The sequence below is a fragment of the Hypanus sabinus genome, chromosome 12 (assembly GCF_030144855.1).
Source record: "Hypanus sabinus isolate sHypSab1 chromosome 12, sHypSab1.hap1, whole genome shotgun sequence".
Taxonomy (NCBI): Eukaryota; Metazoa; Chordata; class Chondrichthyes; order Myliobatiformes; family Dasyatidae; genus Hypanus; species Hypanus sabinus.
The window spans coordinates 21,211,434-21,236,172 of NC_082717.1; the positions used below are offsets into that span (position 1 = coordinate 21,211,434).

The window sequence follows — 24,739 nt, forward strand, 5'->3', positions numbered from 1 at the left end:
GAAGTTCCAAGGAGGGGGACAGAGGAGCTATGGGCAGAGGGGACCAGTGAGGAAACAGGGGGAAAAAGAGGTAGAGAGACTGTGCTGGGGATGTAATCAGCCAGGTCACATGAGAAGAGATTGTCCGTTTACACCATGGCCTGTCACACACCAGCAGGAACCGATAAGAAGGGAACTAAAGTTTAGCCAAGGACTAGCCCCCACAGGCCCAAGCGGACCTGTGAACCCCTATGCGAGGTATTAGGGGTGCCCCGAGAACTCGAGTGGGAAGAGACATTACCCAATGATAACAAGGGAGGCAGACGAGGAACCCATTGTTCAGGTTATGTTAGAAGGGCAACTGACACCAATGATGACAGATACTGGAGCCACGTACACTTGTGTACAGCCACAGTATGTCCTTCACCTTCCCATGTCAGGAAAGTTTATTAAGACGGTAGGGTTCTCGGGGAAAACACAGTTGACACAGTGCACGGCTCCAGTGCAGTTGAGAATGGGAAATAAAGGAATTGTTTTGGCAGAGATGCCTTATTGAAACTGGAATTAAAATTAGAATGCACCAGAAATGGGCTGAGTGTGGAAAAAGCAGGGGCTCAATTGATAGTGCGAGAAGACAAGAAGGCTAATGTCTTTTGGATAGGAGACATCGCAGATCAGATTCAGGAAACCTGGGAAAAATGGAAAAAGGGCGTGCAGGCTATATTACCCAGGGCTGTAATGCCCAAATCTGAGCTACATTGTACAGTGGTTTTTGACGAGACTCAGAACAGGGAGATAAAGGAGAGATGGCACCTGGAGGCATGTACCCAAAAGCACCTAGAAGGGGAGGCTGTGATAATTGGAAAGCAAGGGGCAGCTTTAGAAGTTAAGTGGAACACCTTTTTAGAAAAATGGTACAGGATCCCGGAGGCTGGGACCCACGTAACGTTGTTGGTAAACAAGGGATATCAGTCTAAAGACTTAGGACCCTTAGTTAAGAGTGCTGAAACCGTAACAGTGTGGAGGAAAATCACGCCAGAGGTGTGGATATCAGAAGACAATTGCATTAAAATAATGGTAAGTGTAGATATGGTAGGGACAGTGAGAGAGGTCGAAATTACTCCCCAACCACACATGCCATTGCTGGGGAAGGAAGGAGGCCAGCAGAAAGATAGGTTAGATGAGTCGCCGTCTATTCTGTGGTCACAGCATGACACGGACGTAGGGAAAATAAAAACAGCTAGTCCGGTGGAAATAAGGCTGAAAAGGGGAGCAATTCCACCCAGGAGACCACAATACTCTCTAAGACCAGAAGCAGAAGAGGGAATAGCATCAACAGTGCAGGGATTGCTTGAAATAGGGGTGCTTAAAAGAACAAACAGTCCATGCAATAACCCGTCGCTGCCGGTCTTAAAAGCAGATAAATCTAAGTGGAGATTGGTGCATGATTTGCGAGCGGTAAACGATGTGGTAGAGGACTGGCCAGCGGTAGTCCCCAACCTTTTGACTAATGTTCCACCAGAAGCAAGTTACTTTTCAGTGATTGATTTGTGTTTGGCTTTCTTCAGCATTCCTCTGGCCGACCAGTGTCAGTATCTGTTTGCATTTACTTACAGAGGTGCTCAGTATACCTATACCAGAATGCCGCAAGGGTTTAAACATTCACCACATGTTTTTAATCAGGTGTTGAAGGCAGACCTAGAGGGCATGCCATTGGAAAGTACATTGTTATAGTATGTGGATGACCTGTTGATTTGCTCCCACAGTAAGGAACACCGTGAGGTAACTCTGTTACAGAAGCTGGTGCACGGAGGACATAAATAGTGCGTGCTGCAACCAAACAATTTCCGATGCTCGTGGCAATTACTGAAGCAAGCTTAGTGGAGGAAGTAACACCGAAAATGTATCGTTACAGCCTACAACACCTGCAGGATGAACAAGAGCAAAACAACAGTGTGGGAGTAGATTGTAAGGGCTTCTGAGTTTCTTTTCCCTGCCTCGGGTACAAAGGGACAGGTTTTTGGCTCAGTGGCCCAGGGTAATGGAAAGAATACTTTGAGGTCTTGGTGCAGAAAATTATAGTTTAACCCGAGATTTGGGAATAAGTGTTTGAGTTTATTGGGGCTTTTGTGCGCAGACTCTTAGTCTTCTTCCTCTGTGTGAAACCCTCTGGGTCTCAAAGGGGGAATATATTGGAGTATAAAAGTTGCATTGTTTGCTGTGTAACCAAAACTATGTAGTCAGCTTTGAGTTTGCTATTTGCTATGCATGTATCCAATTTAGTAGGAGAATGAAATCTTAAGAATGTAGAAGATAATGGTGTGTTAATGAGAGGTAGCTAAGAGATGGTAGACTAGAACATGATTAAATCAATGGGTAGAAACAATAGTGGTGGATGTACTTGTGATACGCAACTATAGACCGATTGGATACGCTAATGCAACTAAACTAGGAGATTGCTATAAAAAATGCTATGTACAAGGATCGGTGGGCAATCAGCGACTAGCTCAATGACTGTCTCAGCTTTGATTTGCAAATTAAAGTTTAACCCTTCTAGAAGAATCTTCTGCGTCCCCTGGTTGTTTGTGGGGCACGAAAAACCACGACATTTGCCTTGACCCAAAAGGAAAAATGCAGCAGCCAAGGGAAGAAAAGAAGCAAAAAGAAGAGTTAATGGGAGGGAGAGCAAGTGAGAGAAGTAGGCGTGGAAGATTTGAAACCATTGACATTTTGTGTCACCCTGAACAGCAAATTGAATAAGTTTGCCCATTTTCGCTGAATTTATATAATTCCATTCATGAACTTGTACACGCCAACATCCAATGAACTAGTGACCTACCTATAAGAGCACAAAGAATAGAGTTGTGGAGCACTACAACACAGAAATGACGGACCCAGCACCGACCTCTGCACCACTCCACTAGTTATAGGCTTCCAGTCAGAGAGGCAACCACTCTCCAGTTTCTCCCGTGAAGCCAATGTTGAATCCAGTTTCATTCCTCATCTTGAATGCCAAGCGACTGAACCTTCTCGACCAGAAGCTTCTTTGTCAGAGGCTGAGCTACTGTAGAGAGTAATGATGGATTTGGACAGACAATCTAGTGCGCACAAAGCGGTTTGTTAGAAAGGTGTAGTAACAGGGAACGAGTTTGCCCGTTGCTCTCCTCACACCCACTCCTCCCCCACAGCCCAGCCCCATCTCCTGCAATAAACATCAGCTATGCCCGGGGTCAAAAACTGCTCTCTCACCTGCATCACACAGTTCTAAGGTTGGAGTTAGGGCGACCAACGACTCACGGCTGAATTAGGGCCAAGCTATGGCTGGAGTGATCAGGTGTGAGTAAATGAGATTGGTAGTGAAGAGGAGCAGGGCAGAGAGGTATGAAGAACTGTAATGAAGGGTAAATTAGGACATTGACATACTGCTGGCAAAGGGGAGAAAGATCTGCGCACTTTTGCATAGAGAGGGTAGGCAGATCAGGGGATCACGTGGGGCTCAGGGGGTGAGGGGTGAGTTTGCATTGTGCAGATTGGGGGTGGTTGTCACTGCAGTAGTGGTCAGGGTCATCACAAAGGAGTAAGGATAAATAATAGATTTACCTGTTAAGGAACACCATCCAGTATTTCACTTACAGTAGTTCTCCTGGTTCCTCTTCAAATACGACTCTTGCTTGGAAGCAGTTGATTGAATTCATCACAGTAACGCAAAATAATCTACAAATCAGCTTCATGGCCTTTCATTCTGGGAAAATAAAAGTCAAATTCATTTGATTAATATTGTGAAGAAAACAGCTATTTCGATGAATTTCTTAGCAATTGGCCTCAACAACTGGCCATTCTACTTGGCAGTCAAAATTCTACTTCTGATTAATTTACATTGCAATTAAAAGGACAGAACATTTGAAGATATTTGGAAGTAAACACTCAGATATTAAAAAAGTAATTTCAAATTAATAATGTAAAAAAATTAAAATAAGAATAAATATTCAAAGGGAACCACGTCTAACCAGCTGCGGAGAAAACCGATGAAGGATCAATGATGTAATAATTCTATATTTTTTAAATACCGGCAGTCCACCATCATGAAGTACTTTGAGATTCTGCTCAAGACACACATCAACTCCAGCCTTCCAGGCAACCTCAACCCACAGTAATTCACCTAGTGTCAAGACAGGTTCACATCAGACACCATCTCCCAGGCTTTACAATCACCTCTGGAGCATTTGGATAATAAAGACATTTACCTCAGGCTACTATTGACTACAGGTCAGCCTCCAAGCTCCTAGCCCTGGGACTCATCTCCCTTTGCAACTGGTTTCTTGATTTAATGACCCGCAGACCACAAACAGTAAGGATAGGCAAACAATATGTCTGCCAAGATTATCCATAAGACCATAAGATATAGGAGTAGAATTAGGCCATTTGGCCCATCAAGTCTGCTCTGTCATTTCATCATGGCCGATCCATTTTCCTCTCAGCCCCAATCTCCTGCCTTCTTCCCATATCAATTCACAGCCCGACTAATCAAGAATCTATCAACCTCTACCTAAAATATAGCCAATGACCGCATTCAAAGCCCCCTACTTAATCCATATGCACTCACGGCTGCCTGGCCAGATCCAGCTCTAAATCCATCTACAGGTTTGCAGATGACACTCCTATACTGGGCCAAATTTCAATTAATAATGAGTTGGGATATAGGAAGAACATAACAAAAGTTTGTCATGACAACAACATTTCCCTCAATGTCAGCAAAAGAAAAAGAGCTAATTATTGACTTTGGCTAATGGAGTGATGTGCACACTCCTGTATATATCTATGGTGCTGAGATCAGGAGGGTCGAGACCTTTGAATTGCTAGGAGTGAACATCACATCACCAATAGCCTGTCCTGGTCCAATTACGTAGATCGAGTCAATCAATCAAGTCAATTCACATTTATTGTAATTTCGACCATAAATGCTGGTACAGTACATATTAAAAATAAGAACGTTTTTCAGGACCATGGTGTTACATGACACAGTACACAGTATGGGGTCCTTCATAACGCTGTTTCTTTTGCGGATGCAGCGTGTAGTGTAAATGTCCATGATGACGGGAAGAGAGACCCTGATGATCTTCTCAACTGACCTCACTATCTGCTGCAGGGTCTTACGATCCGAGATGGTGCAATTTCCGAACCAGGCAGTGATGCAGCTGCTCAGGATGCTCTCAATACAACCCCTGTAGAATGTGATGAGGATGGGGGGGGGGGGGGGGGGGTGGGAGATGGACTTTCCTCAGCCTTCGCAGGAAGTGGCGATACTGCTGGGCTTTCTTTGCTATGGAGCTGGTGTTGAGGGACCAGGTGAGATTCTCCGACAGGTGAACACCAAGAAATTTGGTGCTCTTTACGATCTCTACCGAGGAACCGTCGATCTTCACTGGGGAATGGTTGCTCTGTGCCCTCCTGAAGTCTTGGCCTGTAATGCCACAGCCAAGAAAGCTCACTCGTACCTCGACTTCCTTAGGAGAAATTTAGCACATCCCCATTGACCTTCACCATTTTTTGTATCTGTAGCCACATCCTTTTGTGGCTTGGTATGGCAACTGCTCTGCCTGATACCGGAAGAAAAACTGGAGACAGTTGTAGATACAAGGCTGTTCCCACTTTCAATCTGTACATTTCTGTGTTCATAATGTAAACAAACTTCTATTAGCTCAGCACATCACAAAAATCAGCTTCCCCTCCATGGACTCTGTCTGCACTTCTCTCTGCCTCAGTACAGCAGCCAACATAATCAAAGACCCATCCCACCCGAGGCATTCTCTCTTCTCATCGAATGCACATACCACCAAGACAGATTCTATCCCACTGTTAGGAGACTATTGTACAGACATCTCTTATGGTAAGATGGACTCTTGAACTCATAATCTACTTCCTCGGGGCCTTGCACCCTAATTTATGCCTGCACTGTATTTTCTGTAACTGTATTTAAAGTTCAAAGTGCATTTATTATCAAAGTATGCATACATTATACAACCTTGGGGTTCATCTCCTTACTGGAAGCCACAGAACAAAGAAACCCAGAAGTATCCACTAGGGCAGCACAACCCTATCCCGTACAGGTGGCCCTGGTTCAATTCCCACCACTGCCTGTAGGGAGTTTGTATGTTCTCCCCATGACAACATGGGTTTCTTCTGGGTGCCCCGATTTCCTTCTACAGTCCAAAGACGTATCAGAGCCATCAAACATTCTTCATATGACTAGCCGCTCAATCATGGAATCATTTTCGTGAACCTCTTTTGAACCCTCTCCAGTGTCAGCACAATCTTTCTAAAAATAGGGCCCAAAGCTGCTCACAGCACTACTAGTGAGGCCTCACCAATGCTTTAGGAAGACTCAACAAAAATCCCCATCGGAATATCCTCAACAGTGTTCAGATATGCAGTTTATACTTTATCTTATGTATTGCTCGGAATTTGCCCTGGTACAAACCGGGGTACCATCTTGGAAAACATTCCAAATCATTTCATGTCTATCACAAAGAGAGGGTTTAGCACTGATCCTTGTAGAACATCACTGACCACAGACCTCCTGCTAGAGTAATACCCTTCTTCCACTACACTATGGCAAGCCAATTCTGGCTCCTAATTATCAAATTACCATGGATCCCAAGCACCTTTATCATCAAGAGCAGCCTATCATGATGGACCTTATCAAGTGCTTTACTAAAGTCATGTAGATAACATACACTGCCCTACCCTCATCAATCATTCTCCTCACCTTCACTCAATGAATATAGACCTTGAAAATAATGTTCACATCCTATGACTGGATTAAAAAGAAGAGGTAGAAATTACTCTGACATCACTGCACAGGGTAATAAACTGATAACCTGGCTCCTACACAGAAATAGCAGACAATGGTATATTTTACTTTCTTTCTATTTTCAATGCAAATTCAAAACACCTTCTAGTGTAAACATGGAGGAAAAGGAATGGTGTTTTACACTCAAAAACTTGTTCATGATTTTCATTATCTCATTTTTAGTTTCTGACTAAATGTGGTCCATCTAATCTCATAACTCATGCAGCTCAAATAATCTCATTTTTCTTTAACTGCCCAAGGCATATACAACAGCAAAGAGCAAGCTGCATTCAAAGGTTAATCTGAATAAAATGGCTGCAATAAAATAACATGTCAGATGACTGAAACTGTCGCAGAAATGGGTCTCAGCCCAAAACGTCCACTGTACTCTTTTCCACAGATGCTGCCTAGCCTGCTGAGTTCTTCCGGTATTTTGTGTGTGTTGCTTGGATTTACAGCATCTGCAGTTTTTCTGTTCTTTCAGTTTTGACTGATTTTATTGTTTATCATCCAAAAAAAAAGTGGCTCAAAGGTTCTGTACCAGACCCTGGAGTTGGTAAATACTACCTGAAAATTGTGTTGAGGTAACAGAATTGCAAAACAGGTTTAAGGGGGCAAAATTATGCTCGCACTTTTTAAATTACTATTAATGTACAGGGGATTTACACCTTTGTAAAGGGGATCAGATGTTAAAATATATATGGCCAGTAGAAAGCAAACCTAAGGAGGACTTTTGAAGATTGTGTCTCCCAGGTTGCATGCAAGCTACAAGACTGCACAAAGTGCCTGTGATTGTGTCTCAATGTGTGTTTTTGGAGCTGGGATGGCAAGTTACTGAGAGGCAGTACTACAGGTTCATTGGTTTCTACTGTCACATTGGCTGCCTGACCAGACTTCCACTGTGTCAGACTGGAGATATCAGAGGAGGCTGGCTGGAGTTTACAGTTGCAAAGCTCTTCTGCCTAGATCTGAGTGCTCCGTACTGTGGCAGAGCACCAGTTTGTGGTGATACTAATGAAATCATCAGGCCCCCTGATGATCTGTGGGTGAAACCAGAAGAAATAGCCTTCAATTAAGGATGTTAACTTTCCACCACTCCATTTAAAAAATTCAAAGTATATTTATTATCAAAGAAAGTACATATATGTCACCAAATACTGCCCCAAAATTCATTTTCTTGTGGTCATTCACAGTAAGTGCAGAGAAGCAGAATAGAATCAATGAAAAACCACACAAAACAACCAATGAATAAAAGACAACAAATGCAAATGCAAAACAGAGAAATAAAAGTAATAATCAATAATAAGCAATAAGTATCAAAAACATGAGTTGCAGAGTGTTTAAAAGTGATTCCATAGGTTGTGGAATCAGTTCAGAGTTGGTGTGATTAGTTACCCCCCCGGTTGAAGGGCCTGATGGCTGAGGGATGATGACTATTTCTGAACCTGGTGGTGTGGGCTCCTTCCTGATGGTAGCAGCGAGAAGAGAGCATGGCCTGGATGGTGAGGCTCTTTGATGGTGAATGCTGATTTCCTTGTGACAACACTCCTTGTAAATGTGCTCAATTGTGGGGAGGCCCTAACCCATGATGGACTGGGCTGCATCCATTGGTTTTTGTACGCTGTTCCATAAAAGATCATTGGTGTTTCCACACCAGACTGTGATGCAACCAGTCACTATAATCTCTACTGCGCAGCTATAGAAGCTTGTCAAGAGTTTTAGATGAGCATAAGAAACAGGAGCAGGAGTAGGCCATTTGCCCTTCCAGCGTGCCCCATCATTCAATAAGATCATGGCTGATTTGTCTGTATACTCAGCTCCATCTACCTGCCTTTTCCCCATAACCCTTAATTCCCTTGCTATGTAAAAACCTATCTAACTGTAACTTAAAAATATTTAGTGTAGAAGCCTCAACTGCTTCCCTGGGCAGAGAATTCCGCAGATTCACCTCTCTCTGGGAAAAAGAGTTTCACTTCATCTCCATCCTAAATCTTCTCCCCTGAATCTTTGGGCAATGTCCCCTAGTTCTAGTCTCACCTACCAATGGAAACAACTTTCCTACTTCTACCTTATCAGTCCCCTTCAAAATTTTGTATGCTTCTGTAGGATCCCTTCTTATTCTTCGGAATTCCAGAGAGTATAGTCCCAGGTGACTCAATCTCTCCCCATAGGTTAACCCCTTCATCTCTGGAATCAATCTGGTGAACCTCCTCTGTACTGCCTCCAAAGCCAGTATATCCTTCCTCAAGTATGGAAACCAGAACTTCACACAGTACTCCAGGTGCAGTCTCACCAGTACCCTGTATAGTTGCAGCATGACCTCCCTGCTCTTGAATTCAATCCCTCTAGCAATGAAGGCCAACATTCTGTTTGCCTTCTTAATAACCTGTTGCACCTGCAAGCCAACTTTTTGCGTCTCATGGACAAGCACTCCCAAGTCCCTCTGCACAACAGCATGCTGCAGCCTTTCAGCATTTAAATAATAATCTGCTCTTCTATCATTCCTTCCAAAGTAGATTATCTCGCATTTACCAACGTTGTATTCCATCTGCCAGACCTTGGCCCACTCACTTAACCTATCTATATCCCTCTGCAGACTCTCCACACCCTCTGTACAATTTGCTTTTCCACTCAGTTTAGTGTCATCAGCAAATTTTGCTACACTACGCTCAGTCCCCTCTTCCAAATCATCAATGTAAATGGTAAACAGCTGCAGGCCCAGCACCCCACTCACCACAGACTGCCAACTGGAGAAGTACCCACTTATACCAACTCTCTGCCTTCTGTTGGTTAACCAATCCACTATCCATGCCAATACACTTCCTCCAACTCCATGCATTCGAATCTTACTTATAAGACTTTTGTGCGACACCTTATTGAACGCCTTCTGGAAATCCAAGTATATGACATCCACCTGTTCCCCTCTATCCACTGCACTCATTATGTCCTCAAAGAACTCCAGTAAGTTTGTCAAACAGGACCTGCCCTTTATGAATCCATGCTGCGTCTGTCTAATGGAACCACTCCTTTCCAAATGTTTTGCTATTTCTTCCTTAATGACAGCTTCAAGCATTTTCCCGACTACAGATGTTAAGCTAACTGGCCTATAGTTGCCTGTCCTTTGCTTGCATCCTTTTTAAAAAAGTGGCGTGACATTTGCTGTCTTCCAATCTGCCGGGATCTGCCCAGAGTCTAGAGAGTTTTGATAAATGATTACCAATGCGTCTACTATAACCTCCGCCAATTCCTTCAGCACCCTGGGATGCATCTCATCAGGTCCAGGGGACTTATCTACCTTCAGGCCCTCTAGTTTGCTCATCACTATCTCTTTAGTGACAGTGATTTTATCGAGGTCCACACCTCCCATTTCATCCATAACATTATTCTTTGACATATCAGACGTATGCTCCACCGTGAAGACAGACACAAAATAGTCGTTCAATACCTCAGCCATTTCCTATCATCCAATATCAATTTCCCCTTATCACCTTCCAAGGGACCTATGTTACTTTAGCCACCCTCTTCCACTTTATATACTTATAAAAATTTGTGCTATCTGTTTTTATATTTTGTGTTAATTTACTTTCATACTCTATTTTCCCTTTCCTTATTTCATTTAGTTGTTCTTTGTTGCTTTTTAAAGTTTTCCCAATTCTCCAGTCTCTCACTACTCTTTGCGACTTTGTACACATGAACTTTTAATTTGATACTATCTTTTATTTCTTTAGTTATCCAAGGCTGGCTCCCCCCACACTTTCTGTCCTTACTTTTGATTGGAATATACTTTTGTTGAGCACTGTGAAAAATCCCTTTGAAAGTATTCCACTGTTCCTCAACTGTCTGACCAAATAGCCTGTGCTCCCAATCAACATTAGCTAACTCCTCTCTCATCATGTTGTAGTCTCCCTTGTTCAAGCATAATACACTAGTTTTAGATCTAACTATTTCATCCTCCATCTGTATGTGAAATTCAATCATTCTATGATCACTCTTTTTAAGAGGATCCCTGACTACAAGATCGTTAATCTTATCTGTCTCATTGCACAGGACTAGATCTAAGATATCACTTTCCCTTGTAGGTTCACGAACATGCTGCTCAAGAAAGCCCTCACGGATGCATTCTATGAAGTCCTCCTCAAGACTTCCTTGACCAACCTGATTCACCCGATCTATGTGGAAGTTAAAATCCCCCATGACTACTACCATTCCATTCTTACAAGCCTCAGTAATTTCTTGGTTAATTGCCTCTGCCACTGCAATATTTTTATTAGGTGGCCTATAGGCAAACTCCCACCTGTGATTTTTCCCTTCACTATTCCTAATCTCTACCCAGATGGACTCAACATTCTGCTCCACAAATCTTATATCATCTCTCACAATCGCCCTAATCTCATCCTTAATCAAGAGCACCACCCACCTCCTTTGCCTTCCTGCCTATCTTTCTGTATTACCTGATACCCTTGGATATTTAATTCCTAGTCATCTCTACCTTGCAACCAGGTTTCTGTAATGGCCTTGGTCCTGATCTGTGCCACAAGTTCACTAACCTTGTTTCTAATACTACGGGCATTTAGATAAAGTGCCCTTACACTCATTGTCCTTTTAGAATCTAGTAACCTATGTGATTGTTGCTTTTTACTTTTATGCACTCTACTCTTACTTTTTTCTTCACTAACTCTAGCTCTGACATGTTCAAACTGTGCAAACTTCTAAGGGAGATGCTGCCACGCCTTCTTTGTAATGGCACTTATGTGCTGGACGCAGGCTAATCCTCTGAAATGATAATGCTGAGGAAATAAAAGTTGCTGACACTCTCCACTTCTGATCTCCTAATGAGGACTGCTTCATGGACCTCCAGTTTCCTCTTCCTGTTGTCAATAATCAGCACTTTCATCTTGCCAACATTGAGTGAGAGGTTGTTGTTGTGGCACCAGTCAACAGGATTTTCAATCTTCCCCCTATATCTTGATTTGGACCACCTTTGATTCAGCCAACAGTGGTATCGTCAGCGAACTTGAACATGGCATTGGAGCTTTGCTTAGCCTCAGCCATAAGTATAAGGTGAGTAGAGCAGGGGGCTAGGCACACAGTCTTGTGGGGCACCTGTGCTGATGGAGATTGTGGAGATGTTGTTGCCAATCTGAACTGACTGGGGTCTGCTAGTGAGGAAATTGAGGATCCAGTCGCACAAGGAGATATTGAGGCCTAGGTCTTGGAGATGATTGATTCATTTTGTGGGGATGATAGTATAGAATGCAGAGCTGTAGTTAATGAAGAACATCCTGATGTATTCACTATCCAGGTGTGAAGAGCCAATAAATATGTGTGTGTGTGTGTGTGTGTGTGTGTGTGTGTGTGTGTGTGTGTGTGTGTGTGTGTGTGTGTGTGTGTGTGTGTGTGTGTGCGTGTGCGCGCTCGTCTTCACATGTATACAGCCCTGCCCCATCCCTCTTTCAGCACAAATGTTTCCAGCAGAACAAAGGATACGAAGGAGACTCAAGGGAGTGCAGACGCTAGAAACGGGAACAACTAACTGCTGCAGAAATTCAGTGGGCCAAGCAACTTCTGTGAAGAGAAAAGGATCTGTCACAGTTTGGGTTCAAACCCTGTATCAGGCCAGGCAGTAGAAGGACACTTGTCAGTTTGATGTCAGAAGCAGAGAACCCTGCTTTCCCCTGCTGCTCTGGCGTTGTCAGAAAGGTTCCTGGAGAAATAGAGCTTTCAAAAGATGAACAGAATGTAGAACTTAGTGAGCAACTGGAAGAGAAACAGACACTTTCCAGCAGTCAACTGCCACGTGCCTTCCTCCCTGCCTGTCTCTGACACTCTACACAGCCTGACTCTTATGCAAGATGTTTATGGCCAGAATGTTGCTAAGGGTGTGGGACTGGAGACTGTTCCAAGCAACAGTAATGTTTTAAATGACTGTGTGGTAAGCACATATTTAAAGCTTTAAGTCATCAGCTAATGCTTGTACACTCATTCAGTACAGTTTGAAAGGAAGCTCATTGCGATAATTAACACATAATATTTGTTGAAGAATTCGGACATTTATTTCTTTGTTTAGAGGCACAATGTGGTAACAAGCCCTTCCCGCTCAATGAGCCCACATTCCCTGACTACGCCCAAGTGACCAGTTTACTAACCTGAATGTTTTGGAACATGGAGTGAACCTGGTGGAAGCCCGCATGGCCACGGGGAGAATGTAGAAACACCCCAGAAGCAGTGGCGGGAATCGAACCCAGATCGCCGCCACTGTAATAGCGGTACGCTAACCGCCGGGCTGCGATGCCACCCCTGCAGCGGGAAAGGAGTCAGCGATAGTTCACCCGGCAGCACTGCCGAAACGAAAAGCACCACAAACTCAGCAAAGTAAGTGCTGGCATCTTAACCAGCCTGCGCTGCTGCTGGCCCAGCTGAACCTCTTCTCCTGACACCCTACCTGTCAGTTATGAAGCCCTTCTCCAGCACTGTGTAGGTATGAATGAGGTATTGTCATGAGCCCTGTGGACTGGTGCACTGGCTTTTGTCCTGCTGAGAGATCCTGCCGAAGGGTTTCAGCCCGAAACATCGACTGTACTTTTTTTCCTAGATGCTGCCTGGCCTGCTGAGTTCCTCCAGCATTTCGTGTGTGTTGCACGGATTTCCAGCATCTCTCTTGTTTGCTCCTGTATTTGTTAATTGTTGTCTTATCTAGAGTTGTTAAGCCCCCGTGGTTTCTGGTTCAATCTTGTCAAGTTTATTTTGATTGGCATGGGTTTTCTGCGTACTGTGAATATTTAAAGCGAACTCCCCTCCCGGTGGGTGTTTGTCACAGGGTCCTTGTCTGCCGAGAATGATTCATCTGGCCGTGTCGCTCGGTCGGGTATCCAATGTTCTGTTGGAATTCCTGCTTTGTTTCTGTCTCTACTTGGGAGCCTGTCATTCCTCCTCACCTGGGTTCAGTCACCTGCCAGCACACACCATGATAGGTATACTACATCCTTTATGATGCTTTCTGCCCTGACCACCTCCTTCCACTGTAGTACTTCTTAGAGCTCTAGATGCCTGAAACTTAGTCTACTGTAGAAGCACATTATTAACTTAGTCAGTGAGGATGCGCATACCACACTCAGCATGGCATTCATTGCCTTAAAAGAATGGTGATTGGCGTTTCTCACCATTAACTGCAGTTCATGGCATTACCAAAATGCCATTAAGATTTGTGTTTTAACCTAATAACATAGAAGGAATATATATAAACATTGGGTGATGTATCACTTAAAGGAGAACTTTATTTCCCATTCATCTACACTCATTAGTGACAGGCATCAATGTCCGGTGTTGTAAGAGCTTCAGCGACATTCAAGGCCATGCAGCACTAACTTCTATGCTGCAAAGATGGTCTTCATGATACTTGGTGTGGTGAACTACATATACCTGTCTGGACACGCCCCCCCCCCTCCCCCGCTGACTGCTCCTGTGGCTCCTCCCACTGACCCTGGTATAAAGGCAATTGGGGCCTGAGCCCTGGTCTCAGTCTCCACGATGTAGTATGGTGGTCAATTGCTGCTTGTTCTTTCTTCCAGCCAATAAAAGCCGATATCTCGTCTCACATCTCAGAGAGTTATTGATGGTGCATCACTTGGACAACAACAAATGGTTTTCCTTAAATGATGAGTAATATGTATTCCCTCCGGGTGCTCCAGTTTCCTCCCACAGTCCAGAGATGTACCATTTGGTAGGCTAATTGGCCTCGATGAGGCTTGGTTTAAATCCGGGGATTTCTGGGCTGCGTGGCTCAAAGGGCCTGTGGGGCCTATTTCGCGCTGTATCTCAATAAATATTTTTTTTAAATGTACATACAATGGCAGCCTTCATGTCCAGTTTATATTGGATGACCAGAAACCAGTTTATTTCAATCAACTTGATTGATTAAAACAAAAGTTACTTCATGGGCAGAAAAACACAGGGTTAATTTCAGCATTGGTGAAGATGGTCAATATCTTTGCACCTGAAATTTTTGTTGTCACTTGTTGTGTGTAATTATGTTCTTGTTATATATTTGGCTTCTGATTGGCCGATTCACAGTACAGGAATTCGCTTTCCTTTTCAACTCAAGGGACTTGCGAGCTAAAGCAGTTTTCAACAAGAAAGTACTACAAATAAACCCTTCTCAGGCTTCCAGTAGGTACAGGTATCAATTTTAACTGATTTTCGAAGACAGACTCTGCCATCTTCATTAAGGATGATGCCTGAGCATGTCTAATCCGATGGTATATGTAAAAATATACCCCCATCATCCATTGCTCCTGATTGGTTAGTCCTCATCCAATCAGGTTTCTGCTGTCCCACCTTGTTTACAATCGAATTCTAGTTCTTACTTAGAGTGACTCTAGCATTTAGTGTAGTTTGACATATTATTTCCCCCACTTTTATTGACTGTTGGATACTTTAGACAAAACACAATGGTTAATATTCAAAATCTGATTTGTGTCTCTGTCCTCCATAAATGCCCGGTAGCACAAAGCTCTGCAGTACCTGCGACCCGGGTTCATTTCCCAGCATTGCCTGCAACGAGTTTGCACGTTCACCCATGACCATGTGGTTTTCCTTCCACAGTCCTAAATGTACAGGTTGGTAGGTTAATTGGTCATTGTAAATTGTCCTGTGATTAGGTTAGGATTAAATTGGGAGATCGCTGGACAGTGCAGTTTGAAAGGGCCGTTTCTTAATAAAAAAAATAAATAAACTGTAATTCATGCTGAGGAAAGTCAGAGAAAACGATTAAATTCTATTTTAGTTTCAGACCAATGGTCTGCTTTTGCAGTCAGAATTAATATTCCAGCAGAAATAAGAGTCAATGAATCATTAAAATGTCTTTTGGCTGTAACATATTCCATGTGAGGCAGTAGACAAGGTGACCTTGCCTCTTTTTGTGCAGAAGGCTGTGTTATTAATTACCCTGTGCAAAAGCGCTTGTTAAAATCATCTGATCTGGTTTGCAGCCAGTGGTCACTAATTACCCCGATAGAGTTCCACATTCTGAAAACTGAATATATATCAGTGCACTTAGTGAGTGTAGCAGGGTTTTATAACATTGTGATTGCCTATAACAGCAGTGATATTGATCCAACAGTGATCTAATACTTCGTGTATTGTTGTACTCAAACATTAAAAATGATTCAATAAGATTGGGAAAGAAAGTTCATTAGCGTGTCCAGAAGGCAATTCCAAAACTCGTATCATTTGTTTTTCTATATGGGAACAACACACCCACAGTGCAATCCTAATTATTAGGCTATTTGATTGTGGGCCAGAAACTCATCCCAAATCCACATACAGAGATTTAACTGAAAACAAGCACTCACTATCCAAAGCATTGCCTGTAATTGAATTTCCCTTTGCCCTTTCAAGTTCAAGAAATTAAAAACAAAATTTGTGACACGATTATCCCAGGTCAGATAATGTCCTGACCACTATGGCTACAAGTACAATGCTGGATGACTGGTACTGCTGTTTAAAAGGAAGAGAAGCAATGACAGGATAGTCACCCTAATGTCAGCAATGAGTGATTTATTGTAAACATTCAGTAGGAGCTGTTATCTATAAAGACACAGCTTCAACAAATTCCACTGCAGCTGTTCCCAAGATGCAATTTTCCTTTCCAGGACATCGGAGAGATGTCCTCCTTTAAGTACATTGTTTTGGAAACAGTTCTTGGGGGGGGGGGGTGACCTCCCAGGGGAATGCCACAGCGACTGGGTTACAGGCACTCAGCATGGGTCCATGGTGCAGAAGGGAAGGAGGGAGCGGTAGTGATAGGGGACTCGATAGGGGAACAGACAGGAGATTCGGTGGGCATGAACGGGACACCTGAATGGTATGTTGCCTCCCAGGTGCCGGGGTCAGGGATGTCTTGGATTGTGTCCACAGCATTTTGGAGGGGAGGGAGAGCAGCCAGGTGTCTTGGTACATATTGGTACCAATGACATAGGAAGGAAAAGCAAAGAGGTCCTGAAAAGAGCATTTAGAGAGCAAGGCAAAAAGTTGAGAAGCAGGACCTCCAGAGTAGTCATTTCTGGATTGCTGCCTGCACCACACACCAGTGAGGGTAGAAACAGGCTGATATGGCAGATTAATACGTGGCTGAGAAGCTGGTGCAGGGGGCAGGGCTTCAGGTACCTGAATTATTGGGATCTCTTCTGGGGAGGTATGAGCTGTACAAAAGTTGGGGGGTTGTACCTGAACCCGAGGGAGATCAATGTTCTCGCAGGCAGGTTTGTTAGAGCTGTTGGGGGTGGGGTTTAAGCTAATTTGGCAGGGTTGTGGGAACCAGAGTAAAAGGACTCAGGATAAGACAGGTGGTAAAAAGAGCAAAGGTAGCATGCAGTCAGACTGTCAGGAAGGACAGACAGGGGATAGGACAAAATTGCAGCCAGCAAGGTGAGTATCAGTGCAGTAGGGATGCAAAATCAAAAAGGGTAGCAAATACAGTACTCAAAGCATTATATCTCAATGCATGGAGTATAAGAAATAAGGTGGATGATCTTGTTGCACGATTATAGATGTCAGGGCACTGGAGCAGGGATCCACTTGCTGACCAAGTACTGTGCGCAATGTGATATTTACTGAGTAGCAAATCTGACGGGGGTGGGGGGAGGTGTCAAAGTTCAGGCAGAGATCAAAACATCCAGAGAAATCCAAAAACCAGAATCGGGAAACAGGCAGAGTTGATATTCAAACGGACAGAGTACAGATGGGGAGGCTCAGGAAATTTCACTGTCACAATCTGGCAACGAACAGGTGAAAACACAGGTCAGAAATACTCTGAGCAATAAACAGAGAGGCAGATGATAGGTGGAGCACAATGAGACACGGGTGGTGGACATACAGGTAATAATGAGAAACAGATGAGAGACGGAGTACTCAGTTATACAGGGGCCGGAGCAGAGCAGGAGTGGGGACAGGAGCACATGGCAATGCAAAACCACAGACTGATGGCTAGGGGGGAAAAGCACAAAAAGACAGAGTCCAACTGGAGGTACTGACGACAGATTGCCAAGTATAATGCTGTGGCCATCACTGAATCGTGGCTGAAGGATGGTTGCAGTTGGGAACTGAATGTCCGAGGTTACACGTTATATCGGAGGGATAGGAAGGTAGGCCAAGGGAAACATATTGCTCTGCTGGTAAAAAATGGCATCAAATCAGTAGAAAGATGTTACATAGGTTTGGAAGATGTTGAATCGTTGTGGATTGAGTTAAGAAACTGCAAGAGTAAAAGGACTCTAATGAAATTTATATACAGGCCTCCCAACAGTAGCTGGGATGTGGACCACAGATTACAACAGGAAATAGAAAAGGCGTGTCAAAAGGCAGTGCTATGATAGTCATAGGAGATTTCAACATGCAGGTCAATTTAGGAAAATCAGGTGAGTTTGTTGAATGCCTAAGAGACGGCTTTTCAGAGCAGTTTGTTGTTGAGCCTACCAGGGGATCAGCTATACTAGATTGGGTGTTATGCAATGAACTGGAGACGATTAGGGAGCTTAAGATAAAAGAACCCTTAGGAGGCAGTGATCACAATATGATTGTGTTCAATTTGAAATTTGACAGGGAGAAAGTAAAGCCTGAAGTATCTGCTTTTCAATGGAGTAAAAGGAATCTCAGTGGTATGAGAGAGGATTTGGCCAAAGTAAATTACAAGGAGATTCTGGCAGGGTTTTCAGCAGAGCAGCTAAGGCATGAGTTTCTGGGAAAAATGATGAAGGTGCAGGACAAGTGTATTCCAAAAATGAAGAAATACTCTAATAGCAAAATAGTACAACCGTGGCTGACCAGGGACGTCAAAGCTATTGTAAAAGTAATAGAGAGGGCATATAGCAATGCAAAAATTAGTGGGTAGACGGAGAATTGGGGAGCTTTTAAAGACCTACAGAGAGCAACTAAAAGAATCATTAGGAAGGAAAAGATGAAATATGAAAGCAAGCTAGCAAACAACATCAAAGGGGATAGTAAAAGCTTTTCCAGGTATGTAAAAAATAAAAGAGAGATGAGAGCAAATATAGGACCACTAGAAAATGAGACGGGAGAAATAATAAGGGGGACATGGAGATGCCAGATGAACTAAATGAATATATTGCATCAGCCTTCACTATAGAAGACACCAGCAATGTGCCAGATGTTGAAGGATGCAAGGCAAGAGAAGTAAGTATTGTTACCATTACAAAGGAGAAGATGCTCAAAAAGCTGAAAGACGTAGGGGTACATAAGTCACCCAGACCAGATGAACTGCACCCTAGGGTTCTGAAAGAGGAAGTAGTAGAGATTGTGGAGGCAATAGTAATGATCTTTCAAAAAAAAAATCATTGGACTCTGGCATGGTGCCAGAGGACTGGAAATTTGGAAATGTCACTTAACTCTTTAAGAAAGAAGGAAAGCTGCAAGAAAGGAAATTATAGACCAATTAGGCTGACCTCAGCGGTTGGAAGGGGTTGGAGTCAATTGTTAAGGAAGAGGCTATGGAGTACTTGGTGACACAGAACAAGATAGGACAAAGTCTGCATGGTTCCTTCAGGGAAAAGCTTGCCTGATGAATTTGTTGAAATTATTTGAGGAGATTTCACATAGGATAGATAAAGGGGATGCTCTGGATGTTGTATATTTGTACTTTCAGAAGGCCTTTGACGAGGTGCTACACCTGTTGGGACCACTTCTTATGATGCAGTATATCAATGATTTAGATGATGGAATAGATGGATCTGTTACCATTTGCAGATGATAGAATGATTGGTGGAAGGGCAAGTAGTGTTGAGGAAACAGATAGGCTGCAGAAGGATGGGCAAGAAAGAGGCAAATGAAGTACAATGTTGAAAAATGCATGGTCATGCACTTTGATAGTAGAAATAAATGTGCGGACTATTTTCTAAAAAGGGAAAATCCAAAAATATGAAATACAAAGGGACTTGGTATGCATTGTGCAAAATACCCTAAAGGTTACCTTGCAGATAGAATTGGTGATGAGGAAAGCAAATTCAATGTTAGCATTCATTTCAAGAGGTCTAGAATACAAGAGCAGGAATGTGATGCTGAGGCTTTATAAGGCACTGGAGAGGCCTCACCTTGAGTATTGTGAACAGTTTTGGGCTCCTCATCTAAGATGTGCTGGCACTGGAGAGGGTCACAAGGATGATTCTGGGAATGAAAGGGTTGTCATATGAGGAACATTTGATAGCTCTGGGTCTGTATTGCTGGAATTTAGAAGGATGAGGGGGAACCTCATTGAAAGCTCCCGAATGTTGAAAGGCCAAAAGAGAGTAAATGTGGAATGGGGAGTCTAGGACAAGAGGGCTCATCCTCAGGATAGAGGGATGTCCATTTAAAATAGAGATGAGGAGAAATTTCTTTAGCCAGAGGGTGGTGAATTTGTGACCACAGGCAGCTATGGAGGCCAAGTCAATGGGTGTATTTAAGGCAGAGATTGATAGGCTCTTGATTGGACATGGCATCAAAGGTTACAGGGAGAAGGCTAAGGAGAGGGACTGAGGAGGGGGGAAGAGGATCAACCATGATTGAATGACAGAACAGATTCGATGGGCCAAATGGTCTAATTCTGCTCCTATGTCTTATTGTCTTAAGGTCTGCAAAGAATGGGTTTTCCCTTCCACCACTATTGAGGCTGTCCTCATTTGCATCTCCTCCATTTCCCAAACATCCGCACTCACCCCACCTTCCTGCTGCCTTAACAGTGGTAGAATTCCTCTGGTCTTTGACCACCCTATGAACCTCCACATCTAACACATCATTCTCTGCAACTTCTACCATCTCCAAAGATATTTTTCCCCCTACCCCCACCACCACTCTCCACAGGAAACTCTCCCTCCACGATTCCCTTGACAATTCATCCCTCCGCACTAATCTCTCTCCCGGCACTTATCCCTGCAAGCAGCCGAAGTGCTACACCTGCCCATTCACCTCCTCCTTCACCTCCATTCAGGGCCCCGAATAGTCTTTCCAGGTGAGGGAACACCTCACCTGCAAATCTGCTGTGGTTGTCAATCATGTCCAGTGCTCCCAATATAGCCTCCTCTACATTGGTGAGACCTATTGTAGATTGGGAGACCACTTTTTTGAGCACATCCACTCCATCCGCCAAAAGCAGAATTTACTTTCGGCCAAATATTTTAATTCTTACTTCCATTCCCATTCTGATATGTTGGTCCATGACCTCCTCTTACACCTCACAGCGGAGGAGCAACACCTTATTTTCCACAAACAAGAGAAAATCTGCAGATGCTGGAAATCCGAGCAACAGACACAAAATTCTGGAGGAACTCAGCAGGCCAGGTAGCATCTATGGAAAAAGATATAGTTAACATTTCTGGACAAAAACCTTCGGCAGGACACCTTATCATCTATTTTCCTACTTGGTGGCATGTATATCGATTTCTCCTCCCAAGAAAAAATTCCCTCCCCCTCACCTCTTCTTCTGTTTCCCACTCTGGCCTCTTAACTTTTCTCACCTGCCTATCACCTCCCCGGTTTCCTTCCTCCTATGGTCCACTCTCCTCTCATAATAGATTCCTTTCCCTCCAGCCCTTTACCCCTCTTACCTATCTGGCTTCATCTATCACCTTCAAGCTATCCTTCCTCTCCACCCACCCACCTTTTTATTCTGGCACCTTCCCCTTCCTTTCCAGTCCTGAAGAAGAGACTCAGCCCAAAATGTCGACATTTCCATAGGTGCTGCCTGACCTGCTGAGTTCCTCCAGCTTTTTGTGTGTGTTACATTTGTCACAGTGAGGGGAGTCTAGAGCTAGAGACAGCCTCGGAATAGAGGGACTTCCATTTAGAACAGTCAGAGGGTGCTGAGTTTGTGCCACAGATGGCTTTGGAGGCATTGGATATATTTGAAGTGGAGGTTGAGAGGTTCTTGATTAGACAGGTCATCTAAGGTTACAGGGAGAAGGAAGGAGAATGGAATTGAGAGGGATAATAAATCAGCCATAATGGAATGGCAGAGCAGACTCAATGGGCCAAATTGCCTAATTCTGTTCCTATGCTTTATGGTCTTAATACATTTGGGTGTAATAAATAAAGATTTTAATAAGTCAGTAAAGTCCATGGAATCCAAATGAGACTGGAAATTGTAACTAAATTTCGCTCGAGTGATAAGGAGCAATTTTGTGACTGTTTCGGGAGTAAAACATGGCCTTTTGGAATTAAAGAGTTGATCTACAGATGGGTGACTTCTTGGAGGCACAAGATTCATAGGGAACATGACAACATAGACACTTAGATACTTCCACTGTTAGAAGACCCTCAAATAAGAGTATGGAAAAGCTGGGGTGCATTTTTAAAACTGAAGTGTGTTGGAATTTCTTCTCATGGTGTGCCAAATCACTGGAATTCTTTTGCATGCAGACTAGATCACTGGAGACATTTAAGATAAACATCGAATGATCAGGGAATTGAAGGCTACTGATAGAGTTTAGACCTGAGGAAGGTTAGATTTAATCGTACTGAATGGAAGGATAGGCTCGTGAGGTCAGATGGCCTAAAACAAACTCCTAATTTCTTCCGTTCCTGTTCAGTGCTTTGGAATTACATGCAGAGTGTATGACTGAGAAGTTTGTAAATACCATAAATATTGGCCATGAGCTTGTGGGTGAGTAAGAAAGTTATAAAATGAAGGAAGATCTCAACAGACAAATCAAGTGGGAGGGAACGGGGGAATGTACTTCAGCATGAAGAAGTTAGTGCATTGGGCCAAGAAATAGACAATAGGATATTTAGGAATGGAGAGCATTTGGAATGCATGTACACAAGTCCTTGAATGTAGTAAGATATCTGGATAGTTTGGGTAAGAAAACTTATAGGATAGTTTCCCTTATTAGTTGATACATAGAATATTAAATGGGGTGTATGTGGTGTCCAGGGAGGGTAGTGTCTCTGGTGAATAAGCTTGTTGTGTCCATAAAGTGCAAGACAAATGGGGACCCTTCTGGGATTGGGGACTGCAGCCTTCCTCCACTTTCACTACCGTCCACCAGCTCCTGAGGTCTTGGATGGAATGCTGTTTGGAACCTCTCCCTTCTCCTTACCAGGACTCTAGATGAGTCTATCAGGAGCTGGGTGCTGGATAACTAAACTCCAGACAGCATTGCTTTTGGAATCTTAGGAACTCAAAGTACTTTCCAACATGACAAAGTTGTGATTCTTGGAGAATACACCCCAATACACTGCTTCAACAGGAAAGTTAAAATAGGTGAGGGGAGCCATCGCGGCTCATACCCTGGTGGGATAAGGGCATGCCTATCAAAGCCAGCTCTGGTGAACTGAATGGGTGAGATCAACAGTGAGACCAAATGGCCAAGAAGGTGGTCCTGCACACTTCATGTGGGAAAAAAGGGATGATAAACTACAGAAGAAGTCACGGTTAACCAAGAAAGACACCAGATGAGATGACCACTCATCTTATTGGGCTCAGACTTTCGTCGAGAGAGTGGCAGTGCCCGAATGTAATGGCTTCTTCTGAAATTGTATAAACCAGGAGTCCACAGACCCATTAGTTAATGTTAGAGGTCCATGACATAAAAAAGGTTGGAAGCCCATGGTATAAACACTCCTCAGACCATAGCTAGTCATGGCAACTGAAATAGAGAAAGAAAATGAAAAAGAGAAATCGTAGTAAATATTAGCAGGTTGAGCAGCATTGGGGAAAGAGAATTAGAGGTAACAGTTCACTTTGAAGATCTAGAACAGTATTCAACATGGAACACCTTCTCCTTCCACAGATGCTGCCAGACCTGCACATTCAGTGCAACATAGGTAAAGCTTCCCCACCATTGAGCACATCTACATGGAGCGCTGTCACAGGAAAGCAGCATTCGTCATCAAAGACCTTCCACCATCTAGGTCACGTTCTCTTCTCACTGTTGTCATCAGGAAGAAGGTACGGGAGCTACAGAACTTGCACCACCAGGTCAGGAACAGTTATTACCCCTCAACCATCAGGCTCTTGAACCAAAGGGGATAAATTCACTTAACTTCACTGAACTTTTCCCACAGCCTATGGACTCACTATGTTCTTGATAACTATTTCTTATTTATTTATTATTATTCTCTTTTTTCTCTTTCTTTTTGTACTTGCACAGTTTGCTGGTTTTTTTATTGATTGTGCATCCCGTTGGGTGCGGTCTTTCATTGATTCTATTGTGTTCTTGTATTTACTGTGATTACCCACAAGACATTTGCATATGGTGACATACTGTATCTATACTTTGACAATAAATTTAGTTCGAACTTTGGTTTTTAACAGCTGCCATTTGTTTGATTCTGAATTACATGAAGAATTTGATTAGACCAGATGAACCATGGGTGATATATTAGAGGACATGTCAGTGCTGGAGAACTTGAGCTTTGAGGAGACGTTGGGCAGGATGGGAATTGTTTTCTTTGCAACAACGAAAACAAGGGAATTGTGGGTCTATTAATTGAGGTGCATAAAATTACAAGAGGATGAAAATGATTGAAAGAATCACTTTTCCCTTTACAAAATAAAGTCAATGAACAAAGGTATAGATGTAAAATAATTGGAGGACTAAGGGTAACAAAGGTGCTGTCTGTAAGGAAGGTGATGGCAGAAATCCTCAACATATTTAACATTTGCTTGGATGTGCACTTGAAATGTTGAAACGTGCAAGGTCATTTGCCCAGTACCTGCTGTTCTAATTTTCTTAAAGGAAGAGAAGGCAACCCCTCTCAACTTCTAATTTTATGCTTCTCTGTCACACCCCATCCTGGCAGATGAACGAATAAAGCAGGAAATGTTTATTTTAATGTTGTTTTTAGAGCTAACCTGAAAATAAAAGGCCGACAGAGCTACAAACAACAAAAACGGCAAAGGGAACACAACTGTAGAGAGAG

At 43.3% G+C, this 24,739-nt stretch overlaps 1 long non-coding RNA gene across 1 annotated transcript in view; it reads right to left on the reverse strand.

Moving 5' to 3' along the window:
• LOC132402455 (uncharacterized) overlaps positions 1-24,739 on the reverse strand; it is a 43,280-nt gene that overhangs the window by 14,209 nt on the left and 4,332 nt on the right. Inside the window, exon 2 of the long non-coding RNA XR_009514903.1 lies at positions 3,580-3,721. This is a non-coding gene — a long non-coding RNA (uncharacterized LOC132402455). The remainder of the gene's footprint in view (positions 1-3,579; positions 3,722-24,739) is intronic.